This window comes from Drosophila virilis, chromosome 2, assembly GCF_030788295.1.
Source record: "Drosophila virilis strain 15010-1051.87 chromosome 2, Dvir_AGI_RSII-ME, whole genome shotgun sequence".
Taxonomy (NCBI): Eukaryota; Metazoa; Arthropoda; class Insecta; order Diptera; family Drosophilidae; genus Drosophila; species Drosophila virilis.
The window spans coordinates 12854985-12871956 of record NC_091544.1 but is presented as its reverse complement, the minus strand read 5'-3'; the positions used below and the strand labels follow the sequence as shown (position 1 = coordinate 12871956).

The 16972-nt window shown below is 43.0% G+C and overlaps 1 protein-coding gene across 11 annotated transcripts in view; it reads left to right on the top strand.

Annotated features, from left to right (window-relative positions):
- The window catches only part of Gfrl (Glial cell line-derived neurotrophic family receptor-like), a 117873-nt gene that overhangs the window by 39516 nt on the left and 61385 nt on the right, over positions 1 to 16972 (top strand). For 4 of the 11 annotated variants that reach the window (XM_032439754.2, XM_070206799.1, XM_032439753.2 and 1 more), the window contains exon 1: positions 4738 to 5559. The exons of 1 other annotated variant lie outside the window; for it this stretch is intronic. The gene's annotated coding sequence lies outside the window, so the exon portion shown is untranslated. Of the gene's footprint in view, positions 1 to 4737; positions 5560 to 16972 lie in introns of those variants that run through there. 6 more of the 11 variants (XM_032439755.2, XM_070206798.1, XM_032439756.2 and 3 more) reach the window with 5 other exon arrangements.

Below are 16972 nucleotides of genomic sequence, written 5' to 3'. Positions count from 1 at the left end.
AATTTGCAATTTGACTTGACGAGGCCAAAAACCGCGCGAGGCAGCAACCGACAGTTGGAGACCCCGCGACGAGGCCGAGTTAATCTGCGGGCTTAAGAAATGCCAGACAGTTCCAAGCGGAGAGCGCTACAGTAACAGTGCCACATAAAAGCTGCATGCGGCGACATTTTATCACAGCGCAAGTGTGCGCCCCTTTCGCCTTTAGTTTTTGTGCCCCGCTTGTCCCTTTCAGGGTCCTTATGCCTGGGCTGACATTTCAGGCACAAGATTTATGCACTGGGGCTGCAGTTGAAGACAGCTGTCGTTTGCTGGCGTACTTTTTTTCTGTTTTTTTTTTTTAAGTTCTAATAGCTTTTTATCCGCTAGCATGAAATATGCCGCTAAAATGTGAAATAGAGCCAAGAGAATATGGAAAGTGTCAATCCAAGTTTTTGTCAATTGTCAGCTGCAAGTAAATTGCAATAGGCTTAGGGAGAGAGAGCGAGACATAGGAAAAGACAGAGACTGACTGACAACTGGCAAATGAAAAGCGAAAGCTGAATTGGCCCCAACTTGAACGTGCAACAAACTAGGTACATCTAAGTTTTCTTAACACGCCACTGACAAGTATACTGCACAGATATACACAGACACACACATAGACACGCTTACATTCACACAATTAAGTCATGATAAATTGCTATTGTATGCGTTTGTAGTCATAAACGCAGGCGGCAGCCCAAAATGAAACAATAAGCCACGTCCGTCAAGTCAACTTGAGGCGACAAGAGTCGAGCCAAGTCGAGTCAAGTCGAGTCGAGTTATGAACGGAAGCAGACAACACAGACACACATGCACACAAGCACACACACACAGACAGCACTTCGTCACAGTCACAGTTACAGACAATGCGACTAGACGGCACAGACGCCCAACTCTGCCGCGTATATGCGTGTGTGAGTGTGTTGGTATTGTACGCTAGAGTTGCTCTGTCATGGCCTGGGCTCGTCCTGGCCTGAAACTGACGGCTTTTGGTGTTGGCAAATGTTTTGAATTCATGCGTTCTGTCAAGTAATTTACCCCAAGCGCGATCCACAAACCCGACCCAGGTGCCTGACTGGCTGAATGCCTGAATGCGAGTGTGTGAGTGTATGTGTGTGCCCGGATGAGTGTGTGGAGTGGTCTAAAGGTACAAATGACAGTTTTTTTACCGGTCCCCATCGACTTGCCTGCTGCAGTAAGAACACCTCGGCACACAGCCTTGTTGTTCAAAGCAAACGATGGCTTACCAATGGTATTGGCTAATAAAGCGCATTGATCTGGTTAAAAAAGCTAAAGAAAAAAAACAGAAAAGTTAAAATAGTTAGAGAAAGAGAGGAATACTTGCAATTTCAAACAAGTTGCCTGAGATTTCAGTTTACCAACAAGCTTTAATATTTAGAGGAGCTTTCGTTCGAGCTTACTAAATCTACAACCTTTTAATGTGCTTTTAAAGGAAAACACACATTGAAAGGCAGCTTTAACTCAGGTGAAGTGTATTAAAGCTCATAAGCTTTAAGCAAATGTCATTGGGCTGGGACCTGTCAAGAATTTTCTTCGCATAATTGCCCACGTGTGTTTACAGTTGAGTAGACCGGCGACTCATTAGGCTATAAAAATTATTCAATAGCCCATTTGGCCCCCAGTGAATTGAACCTTTTTGGCAACAATTTCACTTGCCAGGGCTGCTTGAACAATGCGATTAAAATTTTATTTAAATGAATTTTCAGCTTAGGCTGCTTCCGGTTTCATTTCCCATGGCATGTGTGTGTGTGTGCGTGTCTTTCAATGTGTTAATATAGCGTATACGTAAAGGGTTATACTTGAGCGTCCCTTTTTACGCCAACTAACCGTCGTTTCATTATACGTGTCCTCTGACCGTAACCATACGTTGTATGGCTCCAAAAGAAATTGGCCGATGTTAGCTTTCAGCTGGTTGAGTCCGACCAGCAACGCTTCTGATGAGTTGCCCTTATTGAAAGGTGTTCATTTGAGCCGCTCGACTTGTACCTGGGCCAAGTGCACACAATTTGCTTTCAATGTCCTTTTCATCAGGTGGCTGTTGTGTGCGTGTGCATGTGTGTGTTTATTGCTGGAAATTAACATTTTCACCAAGGCCCACATACACACACATACGCACATACACAATTTGATGCATCGCCCGAAAGAAAAGGTTTTGAATGTGCCTGGCTATTGGCATTGTGTTGGGGCTTGGGTTTTGGGTTGGCTACGCGTCAATTAGCTGAGCACCGGATGGCTTGGCTAACTTAAAGTTTTGCTTCACTTGACTAAGTGACTGAGTGACTGAGTGCAATTGTCTTGACTGACGTTGACATGGATACGCATTGTTGTCGCTGCTTCCTGGATGTTCGCGTGCGCCTCCGAGTGCCTGGCTAGCCTGGTTGCCTGCCAGGTTGTTAGCAGCTTCTAATTATGCGCCTTCTGCAGGGCAACAAACCGCTGCCCACTGGAGCGCTGGGTAAGTGGGTGCTCAAGTGCCTGCAACTGTCACAGTTGCGTTGAGATTTCTGCTTCAAGCGTCAAGATATGCAGCTGCCTATTTGTATATATATGTGTGTTACGTGTATATGCCACTGTGTGTGTGTGCTTCTTGCTTATGAGGTTTTTTTTGTTTTTAAATTTTCGCGAAATAAGCAATTCTCACGTATTCATCTCTGGCTTGGCGTCCTATGGTGTGTTACAGCCAGGCTCCAAATTCAATTCCAGAAGCTGTTTGCCTGGCATTGCCATGGGGCGGCGTTGGTGCCACCTGCAACACACAAAACCTACGAAAACGCTTTGTACTTCAAAGCAAGTAAATTTGCAGTCTGTTGTCTGTAGTTGTGTGTTTTAGTCGTGTCTGTGTGTGCGCGCGCGTATGTGTGTATACATTGCTTCTCTTCAAGCTCCACGTGGAGTGTCTGTTTCTGTTTTGCAACGTGTCCCTGCATTCACATCGTTCACTTTTGTTTATTACAAAAATTTGTTTTATTTTCCAACACAATCGATTGAAGTTTTCTGTTTTCTTCCTTTTGATTCATCTGCTCCCGCTGTTTAGCTACTGGGCTTGTATGTGTTTGGCTTATTTTGGTAGCGTGTCTTTGAAGTTGGCCGCCAAAACGGAAGCGCGTTTTCATGTAGCCGGCAGTTGTTTTCTATCGAGCATATCCAGTTCTCATAGTAGTCGCATACATAATTATCTATAGAAAAATATCAAGATATTACTATTTAGACTAGAAAATTTGTCTTGCTTAATTGTTGGAAAAATGTGAACAAAATAATTTGGTTCGACGAATAAGCATAGAATGAGGGACAATATATGATTTCGACTTTTATGATTTTATATGGTGTATGGCGCAGGGGAAAGCACACAAGAGTAGGCATTGCTGTTGCAAGCTGTGTCGCCTCCTCATCGCCTATAATTCTTTGGACTAAATAGACGACATCGCAATTCTACAGTTTATAGAATTAAAATTGATTTGCCTATTATCGGGTGTGACAAAGAAATCTCTTGAAATCGAATTCTTAATCAATTCCAAGCTCCCAGGGCACAAGTATTTTGGTTACTTTCAAGCGTCTCTTATGTTGTCAAGACATTTAATCAAAAGCACTTCAATTATTTGAACAAGTTTTTGTACTGTAAGCTGTTAAATTTAATAATTTTCTTATTGCTTTTTTGCAGGTAAGTGTGGCAACTTATACTTTGAAACCCTGGCCAAATACCGTGAGTACTTATTCATAAGCCTCAGTTAGGCAGCTAATTATGTCTTTATTATTATTGTATTAAAATAATAATAACTGATATTATAGCTAAATGCAGATTCGCAAATGGGCAAAGGAAGTCGTTAATGCCGAAGCCGGTGGTATGCCTCTCTTCTTAGGTTGAGGATGGGCAGGATTCAAAGGGGGGTGTGGCCTAGGCAATACTTTGATTTCGTGCGATAATTATAGCGTGCCCTCATGCGCCACCCAAAAAGAAAATCCGCCTGCTACGTGCAACTATGCGTCATTATGAAGCCAAGTGGGTAGTGGGTGACGGGATGGGTCAGCTTTTGCGACGCAGCCGTGCGTTCAGCGGCCGGGCTTTATGGATTTATTGCGTTGGCGACACGTTGACATGCCGCGTGCCAGTGTCCAAGTCTTAAGTCCTTGCCGGCGCCCATTTCCAGAAGGCGGCCCTGTCCTCCTCCGCCCGGAGGCAAGCTCGAACTCTTTGTTTTATGGGTCGCGGGTGCTCAAAGTTGAGCAGTTAGCCGATGGGCATGAAATGGGTGCAAGTTGCACGTGGAAGGTGGCAAGCGCCAAAGGCGCGCAGCAGCAACAATACTTCGGCCCATACATATTTGCCACTTACCGCAAGGCTCGTGCCGCACAAGTCGAACGCTGCGGGCGGTCGCGGCGTATACGTAATTTTTATTGGACATTGCCACGCATCGCTGCGGCCGTCACGAGCTTTACTCGCACGCAGTCCAAAGTCCTAGGCCAACAAGAAAAGCTTTTCTAACTTTGCGGCATACGCTGCGAATGGGATACCAAAACAAAACGAATAATTGCAGTGCCGCTCTCTCTTGTTCTCTCGCTCTCTATATTCCCCACTCCGGTTGCATACTCTCCACTTGGCCACCTGTGCGTGTGTGTGTGTGTGTGTGTGTGGGTGTGTGGGTGTGTGGGTCGGTGGGTGTTTGTTAGCTACTCGTGGGGCAGGTTAGGGATTTGTTGATTGCACCACTTGACACACATTCGAGAGCAACGACTCGTAATTGTAATTGATTCATGAGCAAAGCAAATTAGTGCACTTGCTGCTCACTTCTATTTGGCTCTGCCATTTTCTGAAGCTCCTCTTAATTGATTGCATTTCAAATAATGCGGGGATAGGAATCGAATTGCATTCGAGTACAGCGCACTGTACTGGGAATTTATTGAATGAAATGTATGCTAAGTATGCTCAACATAATCGTGATATATATTTCAATCTACGGTCTCTTACGGCATGTACAGTTTGAGAGCCACTGCGCGCAACTCTACACACAACAAATTTGGCGCCAAATACGACAGGCTCTCTTTTAAACGCACGAGGCCGCAATTGACGCCGAAGTGCCAACACGAGCGACACACTGCCGATGTACGACGAGCGCTCGTGTGGCAGGCTACACGAAGCCTTAAGTGCTAGCAATGGGCATAAGGACAAACAGTTTGCGACTAAGACTCGTGTGGAACGGACGCGCGGCCAATGGCAATCGGGCTACGTACGCGTGCGAACAGAATTACGAATACTCGAGTGCTCGTCAAGCACATGTGAGTCTCCTTAGATCGCAATTGATGCATATGAATTAGGAGCCGGCTTAGACGCCAAATTACTGATTGGTGCACCGTGCGTGCAATAGGCGATGCCCAACTGGCACTCCTCCAAGTCGTGTAACCGTGCGTGTGTGTGTTAAAGTCCAAGGCGTGAACATGGACGATCGTGCAGCTAGTGCCAAGTGAATCAACAACAAGCAAGCCCGACAGAGCACAGCATGTAAATCATTGAGTGTCAGCAAAGTCAGTCGAGTGTGATTTTCATATGACTTAAGCCAGAAACACAACTATAAAGAAGAAAATATACATAAAAAAAAAACACAAGCGAGTGCCACAGATTTGTGCTGCATATGCCATATAATTTAATTTGGCAAATGTGTCGGAAAATTGTAGAGCAAAGCGAAAAGCGCAACGCCAACAAATGAGACACAGCGACACACCACAGCCAAGGAGTCAGCCAGCGAGTCAGTGAAGCAAAAGAAAAGGCAGCCACCCGCATTCCCCGCCGGCAACGGGAAAGATTTCTGCTACTTACAGCTTAAGCCTAATGGGTTAATGTGGCACAGCACTTGCTTTCAGCACAGCTGAGCGCTAAACCAAAGACCGTATTCGTTCTATAGTATATAGTTGCCTATATAGGAGGTGTGCCACACTCGTTAATTGTATGCATAAAACTTGCCAACATTCGCTTCAACTGGATGTGTGTGCGTGTGCGCGAGTATGCGTGTGTGTGTGTGTTTTGTGGCACAGCCTTTGCAACAACTTTTTGGGCGCTGCTTCAATTATTGCCAGCCAACAACAAGAGCCACAGCAAGAACAAGAACAACAGCACTATTTCCGCTCTAAAATTTGAGCCAAGTTTTAAACCAGCTGTGCTCGTTCCAGCCCGCGTGCGCTTCTTAATTTTTTGTTTTTTGTTTTTTGGAGCCACCTTTTGCCACCTTTGGCTACCCCTCAACCTGCAACACCTTGCCACGCCACGGTTCGTCTCGGCTCGCCACGTTGCCGTTCACTTAGTAAATAAATTGGCAATCGCATTTAATGTGAGTTTATGTGCGTCGCAGGCAGGCAGCCAGGCTGCCAGGCTGCCGGCAGGCGGCTAGACGGAAACTGAGTCTGAAACTGAGACTCTGACTACACGTTAGTAGTTTTATACACATATATTTTTATTTTTATACTTTACGCTTTTTTTGTTGTTATTTTTATTTTTTTTGCGGCTCTTATTTGCGCTCGTGCTCATGTGCAAATCGTAAATTTACGTTAATGCCGAAATTTCACGTGATAATGACGTGATTACCCAGGCACACCAGCCCAAAATAAACACACACACACACACACACACACACACTGATTGGGTGTTGTACACACATAGGCTGGCAGCTTTTTGTTGGTAAATGGCAACACTAAATATTGCGTTCCATTGCACATGCCAACGCTGCCGTCGCTTTCCCCTTCGTGTGTCACTGTCGCTGTCACATTTTGTCCTGGACTCGTTTTGTGAGCCGCTTAGACAATTTGTTGTTGGCTTTGTTGTTGTTGTGTAGCTGTTGTCACAATTTGTGGATTTTGGGCATAAACTACTCCAATACAAATATAGGCAGAACCAAATGCAGGGCTGGAGTCATTTGCCTTTGTTGGGCGCATTTGAACATTTGACGCTCTGATAAATTAAATAAGTGCTTAAATGCATTCAACTCTTGCTCTAAACTTGAGAAATCTGTTATAAACTTTGTTGTGCGCGCAATCGCGAAATGTCGCCTCATTCTTTTTGCTGTGCTGCGAACTTTTTAATTACTTTTGAACGACAATTCGAACTTTGTGCCTGTCGCTCTTTTACACTCTAATTACAAGCCCATTTAAAGCGAACCTGTTTCTCTAGTTTTTTTGTTTTTTTTGTTTTTTTATTATTATTTTTTTATTTGAGTTCGCTTATCAATGGAAACTATTGCACTACGCCTGGCACAAAGTCACTCGTTGTAGCTAAGTATTTAATTTTTTGTTATTTTTGTTTTTCTATACATAAAACGTTCGTTCGGCGTTGCCATTTCCGTTTCCGCTGCTACGCCTCGCTCGGTGCCAGTTTATGTTAGTTTTACCTTGACATTTTTTCCCCGCTGTTCTTTAACTGTTTCTTCCTCTGCCTTTCTGTTGTTGCTGTTGTTTTGCAGTACTTTGCTTAGTTACCTGCGCTTTTTTTTCCTGTTTTCCCTTTAGAGCATTTTCCAACACAAGTCTAACAATATTTGCTTTTCTGCTCGAGTAAAGCGTCCATATCCTTCACAGCTTTTGTTGCTGAGCGTGGCGCACAAAGGTCCTTTCACTTTGCATTTCTCCGTCTGGTTGCATACGAATCATGAATCATTTCTGCTGCACCTACTCCAGCGTGTGCGATTGTTAGTTGGGTTTAATGCAGCTTTGTGACTCCCCACTTTCCATACTATTTTCTTCTACCTAAATTTTTTCTTGCTAAGCAGATTTAGCAAAGCAATGTGTAGATAAGTCGCCCTGAAATGAATGCCATTTGGTACATAACTTGTTTTCCTTGCCCGATCGATTGCTGCTTTAAAGCGAATGATGTCATTGCAACCTGCTACACTCTGCAGCTTAAAGTTGCCCCCTCTCTTTGTTAAACAGTTTTATTACGACCGCAATAAATTATTAAATCAACAACAATTATTCAAGCGATCAATCGGCAATGATATAATCAATCAATGCGCGTGGCCTGACTGTGGTTTGTGGAGAACTGAGCCGAACGGGTCCCCATATAATGTCCCCATAAAGCTATGCGAGTTTGTATGTGTATGTGTGTTTGTGTGTATGTGTGAAGGTGGGTGTGTATTATAATGCTTTTCATGACTGCAATTATGTGCACCACCAGCACCAGAACTTTATTAATACGTATACGCAGCGTGGCCCAACTACAAACCACACGGCATTTGGGCTCAAGTGGCCGAGTTGAGCTGCAGGAGAGGTAGAAGTTACCTCGTAACTGTTCTGTATGTGTATTTTGGGAGTGTGTATGTGTGAGAAAGAGAGTTGTGTATGTAACGTGTTTCGAGTTCGAGTGCTTCGTAATCGATATTACAATGTATGAATTGTGCGGCCATATTGACGCCACTAAGCGCATTGTGTTGGGTACTCGGTGCTGCCTTTTTTATCGTTGCTTGCATCACTTACAATGGAGGCAGCCGGCAGGTAGCATGTGGCAGGACGTAGCAGGGGCTGCCACAGGCCCTTGCCAACAGTTTGCACAGCAAAGTTGCTGAAATGTTGCTGACTATGCATAATGCTGAACATAGTGCGCTTGTAATTTGTGTGTGCCCTGCCTCTGAATGCCTTATGAACTGCAGACAATTGAGGCTCGTATAGTTCAATTTCTAAACGAAAGTTAAGTTGGGGTTGTCTACCACTCTATACCCTGACAGACTTAAAGGCAACCCGAAAAGGAAATTTTAAAGTTTTCAAAAGAGTCCTCTTTCATTCGATTCTCTTCCGTTTGCTTCTAAGATTTTTGAGCTGGAGAGATTATCGAGAAATTATTTGAATTTAAATAAAGGTTTCACGAAAAATCGATCTGAACAAAGCAGGAGAATTCATAATTATTCTTTAAATAATTTTTGCCAAAAAACGAGGGACTTTGTTTATCTGTAGTAAATTTTAAAGCGAATCAAAAAGGAATAAATGTTCATTGCAGTGTTGTGGAATGCAGCAAGTGTTGTAAAGCTTAAATCGTTTCGAGCTGTGCTCATAATATAGTTTCGATTCGTATCGTGTTGTGGCGACTTTGGCACGTGCTATTTTGTGAGGTGCACCCAATGTCACTTATTCGATATTTGTGTGATTTGTGTTGTATCTTTTACCGCCAGCTGTCCAACTGTCGCGATGTCGCCTTTTCAGTCTCGTGATCGTCTCATTGTTTGGCAGCACTGGAAACACAAAACAAAACGAAACGAAAATTCAAGCAAAATAGAGCTCAGCAAGTCAGATTTTCCATTTGTCTGATTCTCCTGTCAGTTGTCATTTTCTATGAATACATTAAACACGAATGTGTATGGGTGCATGTAACTGGCAGCGTGTATGTCCCCGTGTGTGTGTGTATGTGTGTGTGTGTGTGCATGTGTGCATGTGTATGTTTCGATTCGAGCTGCACCGCTGCTATGAGTTTTATTTGGCTTTTGTAGCAGCAGTAGTTCCCATTTCGAATTATACGCTTCAATGTTTTCGTAAAATGTGTAAATGAACTTAAAATAAGAAATTGCCAGACAAACACATGAATACGGAACAAAACATAAAAACAAGGACAGGACATAAAATATTTATGCGACCATACCCAAAATACCCATGAAGCCCCAAGGTAGCACCCAAAATTCTGATTGTTAATGTTAATGTCGCAATAAATAATAAATACAATTTCATATTAGCTGCTACTGCTACTGCTGCTGCTGCTGCAGCTGCTGTCAAATTGAAAATGTCTGAATTTGGTAGCTGTGCGAGAGATTTTGACGAGTTTTAATAAGGCCTTAATACCTTTAATTAAATATCCATTTAATACGCTCATAATTAGAGAAAAGTCGATTGCATTGACATTTTTTGCTATTCATACTATAATTGGAGCTCAGGCGCGTTAATTGATAGTCCAATTAGCTCCAGATCGCCATTTATTCAGTTAATTAATTGGCCATAACACTTTTGCGCATTCTGTCTAGTTGAGCTTGCCAAAGAGTCTGTAGTTTCAGCGAAGGGGAATCAGCTCGGCTAGTGTGAATGGCTGGGCAGTCTCTTGAAAATACTTTGGCTATTAGTTGATTTGTGGCACCCATGCATTCATTCATACTTATATTCATTCATTCATGGCGGATAAATTTGGACTGACAGTCGCTTAGACATGGGCATTACTTTTATCCACATCTTCTCAGCCCTCTTGGCCAGCGCCATTCAATACTGCACTCATTTATTCATACGTGCGCTTATTGCAATGTTCATTGCTTTATATTCATTACGGCAATGGCACTCGGTGCGTTAGGACAGACAGGACAGCCGGTAAGCACCCGTGCGAGGACGAAGACCTACAGCACATCAGAAGCAGGCGACTGCTCTCTCCACTGCTGTTGTATGAGCGTGTGCGTTCGATACGTTCGATAATCCAATAAATATTTATGAAGCACTTTATTGGAACAACACTGAATTACTTTATATATGTATTCATGTATGTACGCATCTCAGTGTGTATGTATGTGGCACCAAGCATGCAGCATCGTGTCAAGACGAAACATGCATAAAAAACTGTACGCCATTTGGAGAGTTTCTCCAACTGCCGGAACTCATACGCACCATCGTACCGATGAGCCGCTTTGATGCGGTCTGTTTGGTCAGACTGTCTGCTTCGCAGGACTTTTAGTTATTCGTATTATTTACTTAATTTTTATTTTAATTCATTTAAAAAGCGTTTTCAGTTGTCTGTTAGCTCCAATGCTAATTGCTTGCCTGTTTTTTTGTGCGTGATCCTGCTTTTATTATGAGGGAATTGATTTCGTGCAGCAAAGTGGACCAGTTTGTTGACCCAATCAGTTGACAAATGGCAAATGGCTTTAACACCTGACGCTTGCCTGCTTCCGCAACAGAATGTACGGACCGAGTGCATTGCGGACCAGCCTGTTTATTCACATATCAGTGCACAATTTGCATTATTAATGCCCGGCCTCTTCTGCAATGGAGTTATGTGAAGCTTATTTATTAGCGTTTACTGTCAGGTTACCAACCAGTCCACCCACCAAATCGTTTAGCCACAGCATGTTATCAGCAATTTACGAGATTACCAATACAGCTTTCGTGTGTTTGGGTGTGTCAGAAATAGAAGCTGATTAGTTGGTGGAGTTGTTGCCCTTCCTTCTTGCTCATCATATTACATTACAAACATGCCGACAATACCAGATTCTATGAGAAGAAACAATAATGAGACTTTCCTAATCAAATGAGAACGAAAATTCGTCTTTATTTCAGCCATGTTTAAGCTCTAGCCAAATTTGAAGCAAATATGTGACATCTTTTTTTTTTTTCGTGGACACAGTACTTGTTCCCAGCGAGCTCTCTTTAATGTGGCTGAACACCGTATTTGCATTTTAAATTATTTTAATTGCTTAATAATAAAAAAACAACTACAAATTGAAACACATGCATTTTAATAAGCAATTATTGAAATATTGGCGCGAAAACAAACAATAACTGTGCGCCAGTAAATGCTGTTAACCAATTGTAAACACAAATAATGCATGGTAAAAAATTGAAAATCAATGCAATTGCAGACGTTAAACAACACGAACAGCAACAGCAGCAAGGACAATAAAAATAACCAAGAGCAAGAAGAACAAGAACCGAAAACATGATTGATGGACGGGTCTGGGCCTGAAGTGGGTGGCCCGCCCGGTCACGCTTGTGGCGCAGCTCTACAAATTATTGACCAAATTTTCAAGCAGACACACCGCAAAAATGAGCGCAAGAGCAGACAACTGATGGGCGCAGGGTGCGCGCTCTGAGGGGTGGCAACAATACATAACTGGGTCAATTTGATATGTAGTTGTCGCAGCAACTCCTGACGTCTGCCTCGCTGCAATATTCGGCAATGGGGGCAACAAGCGAGAAGCGGCAGGTGGTGGCTGGCGGGGCGGTCGAATGAATGTCAATGCATAAAATTTATTCAGTGATGTTTGCAACTATTTTTCTTGGCGGGGCAACAGACAAATAAATTGCAAGGCATGCAATAAGACGAACCGAAATGTATGTCTAAGTGCTGGCTGTCTATCTAAGCGTGTGTGTGTGTGTGTGTGCCTTGCACTCGTATGCAAATAAAATTGTACATGAAATTGACTTTACGAGTGTTTGTGTGTGCGTATACAACGCTTGGTGCAGCCCTAAACCGAAACATGACTTTGACTAACGTTGCTGCTGCATGTAAATGGGCACCACGCCGCATGCCACACGTTTGCCAGTAATCATCCATTATCCTAATGCCAAGCATGTCCATGCCCAGTACAACCCAAGCCCCAAGAGAGTGACCGTTAGTGTGGGTGTGTGTTTATGTGTATGCCCGGTCGATTGGATTATGCTACAACCGGCAAAACCTTCAAGCCTGGAACAGGGACTACTCATACTATACCAGCAGCTGGAGCTGGAGCTCGTCTGACCTGGTCGCCTTACTGCGACATTTATTAATGATACGACCGAGAGTCGTGGCATACTTACACTCACAGACATAAAACATACTTTCAGGGGCAACCCAAAAACGATTTGCGTAATCGCAGCTCGAAATCATATTAATTGGCCCGTGCCTCTTGGCATTTACCCGAATCGATAATGAAAAGTTCAAACTGTAAAATTCAAAAGGTTATTGCTGTTTCGAGCTCGAGTGCTTATGTGGACTCTCCGCCTGCTGTGCTACTTAAATGGGTTATTTAGTTTACAAACCGATCGATTGTTCTATATGTCAGCTGCCTTAGTTCCCACACTCTCTTACACACACACTTAGTCTAATCATAGCCTCTGCAAACGATATTTATAAAATTAGGCCATAAAATGGCAACGCACTCGAGAATAGCATTGCGTGGTGTCAAGAAAAGTCGACTATTTCACAAAATTTTTAAGGCATGTTTAAAGCCTTAGGCCAGCTTCAACTCTTGCCAACCGTTTGCCTACTGCATATAGCTTACATTTTTTATATTTTTCTTAAAATGCTCGCACACACGCATTCCTACAAGCGTCACAAATAATTAAGCATGTTCCGGGTTGCGTATGCGCCATGTAAGCCAGGTTGGTGTAATGCTTTTTTTTTCGTACTTTATAATTGTGATGTGTATTTCCATTGACGTAAGGGTGAATGTGTTGCAATAAGCGCCATACAAGAAGAGGTAGTATCTCTGAGAATGGCAGGTGGTTGCCAGCACTTGACAGCCGTCGGACAAGGCCACAGGCTGGCAGTTGGAGGGGACAGGGAAACGATCAGATGAGTCGACTCATTGCAACTTTCAGAAACAATAAAACTCGCACTGCATAATATATGAGACAGAGCTTGCGACCTCCTGACAGACAGCCAGAAAACTGTCTGCCAGTTACTCATGTACAGTGCTCTTCCTGCTGCTGCCGCTGTTGTTCTTCTTGTTGTCAAATAGTACGCACAATACACTTTAATTTCAGGGGCGATGCGAAGCCAAAAACTGATAGCAACAGCGACGGCAACTCATTACCGGGCACATTGTCAGCCGATGGCGTCGCTCGCAAATGTTTGTTTTACTGCAACTTTATTACGAATTCATTAACGTTTGTAAATGTAATTAAATGCTTTTGAAGTTTTGTTAAATGTGCTTGAATCAACAAATAAGCCAGCTAGCTGAGGCAGCTATCTATATCAAGGCTTTTATCATATGACTTTTTTTTATTTTTTTTAAGTTTAATTTAAGCAACATGAAGCTGCGAGATTTGTTTTTAACTCGATTTCAGTTGAGCACTGAAAAGATCTACAAAAGCTCTTATTTGGTTCTGACATGAGGAATTATATACTCCGGGAAAAAAGAGTTATTTTATTTAAGAGCTTTTATAGCATTAAAAAGCTTTCAATAAGACCAATTATATTTAAGTTAAAACTCACACAAAAGAATTCAAGAGCTGCTTTCTAGTAGGATTCATTGTATTAATTCTCACAGAAATCCATTTAAATAACTCGTCTGATAAATTGTATTACGGCAGTTTTTAAAAATTGAAGCTTATATATAACCATAGCTATGCACTTATATTATGTGTGCTTTAATTGTATTTAAAAAATGAAAGCTTTGAATATGATTAAATTATATAAACTATTGTTGACATTTTTGTTGTAATGTCATTGTGTGTCTTCAAATTGCATTTGTAATGCACAGACGACAACTGTTACTCGAGAAAGCATCGGTAAAAGTCATATTCATAAGGGACAACGCATAGGTGTTGCTCGGGGCTGCATGTGAGACATCCCTAGACGGCCACAGTTAATTACATAAAAGTCAGTGCAATCTGAGCTACCCAAGTCTGTTGCAATTTGTCGGCAGTCAGTCAACGAGACTGCAACTTTTATGAGACGCCGACAGACGCCTAATTAGATCTTCCAACGAGAACTACGAACGACTACATGAAACACCTCAGTAAATTATGTGAGAAATGCACTTAAGTAGCTGCCTGTGGCATGGAGAATGTGATTTTATATATGTGTGTGTGTGTATGGTATTGTGGCTGAGCTGATTTGTCTGCTTTGTCTGGCGTCTTTCTTAGTATCGAAATTTGCAGCTAAAGAATTTCAATTTAAATTGGATTTTGGCCAGCTTGTGAATGGCATGTGGCTCGGCATTTTATCTTTGCACCAGAAACTTGGCCAAGTCAATACAATGTCGAATGCAGTGCTAATTCTCCGACTGACACTGGCTGCATACAATTTGTGGTATATTTATTGGCTTGTTTGGTCAGTTAGACACACACCCACACATCCGCAAGCACACAGACACTCAACTGGACTACAAACAGAGAGCAGTATAGAAATATTTGGGTGCACAGCTGGAGTTCGAATTGTTGGCCTGTTAAGCTGGCCAGACTCAAAGCATGACCATTGACACACTTATTTGCACAGCTGCTGAGCTGAGTTTAGATTATGTGTTGGCCAATTTTGAAGTTGAACTATAAGTATACATATATTTTAATATGTTTATAACATTTTACCAACAAATTGGCCAGCCACAAGCCAAAGGCCGGTCAGGCTCAGAGGCCCCAGCAGTGGCTCTGGCAATGACTTTCAGTTCAGGTGCAGCAGTGTTGCATTAACTTATGCAACAACTTGCAACTTTAAATAAATACATTTTCAGTTAGAGGCAAAAGCCGGGGCAAGGGTGGAGGCTGAGCAGGCAACGGCACAGGCTCAGGCACAGGCACAGCTAGCGATAGAGGCAGAGGCAGAGGCAGAGGCAGGCGCACGTAACAATTTGTGAGGCAAACATGGCTTTATTTTAGTTTCAATTTTTACTTCGTTATTTTTTTTGTAGACACACACGAACACACACGCACACATACTTACAGCGAGATGGCGCTGTGTTTGTTTTAGAACACGCCGCTTGTTGTCTTTGGCAGCGTCCTCGTCCTCATCGTCCTTTTGCCGCCATTTTACGCTCGTTATGGCAACACTTTTGGCTCAAAAGCAAACGACGCTGACAACGTGCACAACTCAAACGGCCGACGCGCTGCAGAAAATATAAAAAAAAAGAATAAAAAACTAAAAAAAAAAAATTCCTTATTGCGTGGTGTGCGGCTCGTTACGTTCCATGAGGCAGCACAGAGAAGCGGCAGCAGCAGCGAAAAAATCATTTCAAGCAGAAACAACAAGGGAAATGCACAAAACGCCTTCGCGCCTTGCAGTTTCCTTCCTCTCAACTACGAACTGTGTGTTAAGGTGTGTGTGTGTGTGTGTGTGTGTGTGTGTGAGTGTGTATGTGAATCTGTGTGTCACAGTGTTTGCCTACGTTCGCTTCGTTGACTGGCAACTTTCGTCGCCTGTGCACTCGCGCCCGCTGGTGATTGACTGCAACATGTCTGTATCTGTATGTTCATCACTGTTTGTTGTCAACGTTGTTCCTGTTGTTGTTGTTGTTGTCGTTGTTGTTTGGCAATAATTTTTTAACGCTCTGGCAGACGCATGCGGCATTTGCCTGCTGTCTGTGCCCGCTGTCGCCTGTTTGTTTACATGATTGTGCACAGAAGTGTTTGCTTCCCCGCCCCCCGCCTGCACTCAAACTGACGATTTCCGGCACTTGTGAGTGCATTAGCGCCTGAAAGCGGGCCTTATCGAGGGCTGGCATTTTGGGTAAGCGTCGAGAGAGGGGAGTTTGCATTTCTCTTTGAGCCAAATCACAGCAAATTATATTTTTATTGATTCTGTCAACATTTGCGCGCGATTTGCTCGATAAAAAGCTCACCAAGGGGAATTAATTTGATTGAGTTGCATATTGCGCATACGCCATGGTGCCAGACGGCAGCAACCAATTGCAGTGCCCAGTCAGCTGGCCGACAACAACAATGGCAACCATTTTAAAAGCTTGGCACAACGCAAAAACCGCAGCAAGTCGCGACAGCTAAAACAGCAACAACAACAGCAGCAACAACTTTTCGCATTCACTAAAACTTTTCAACATTTTCTTGTTATCCGTTGTTGTTGTTGTTGTTGTTGCTGCTGCTGCTGCTGCTGTTGTTCTTGTTGCTACTTTGGCTGCATTGCCATAGACCCAGTGAGCAAATTGTAAATGAAAAAGTTTTTTATGTTATTCAGTGTTTGCTGTGGGCGGCTCTTCCATCATTGCGGCCCCACGCGCCCTCTCTATCTCTTCCACATCCAGTCTCTAGCGTCTCGTGCTGTGTGTGGGTTTCCGTTTTTAAGGCCGCCTATAGATACGAGTATTTGTGGTGTTGTCGTTATTGCTGCATTATGTCTATTGTTGTCTATAGAAGTTTTGTCGAAAGTAATTGTAAATGCTGTTCATAGTTGGACTGACTCTCTGCCTCTCTGTCTGGCTGGCCGTCGTCTGTCTCTTACTGGTGCTTGTCAATTTCAAGAGATTTTCGTTTTCAACAATTTAGCCAATGCTTAAAGTCAAAT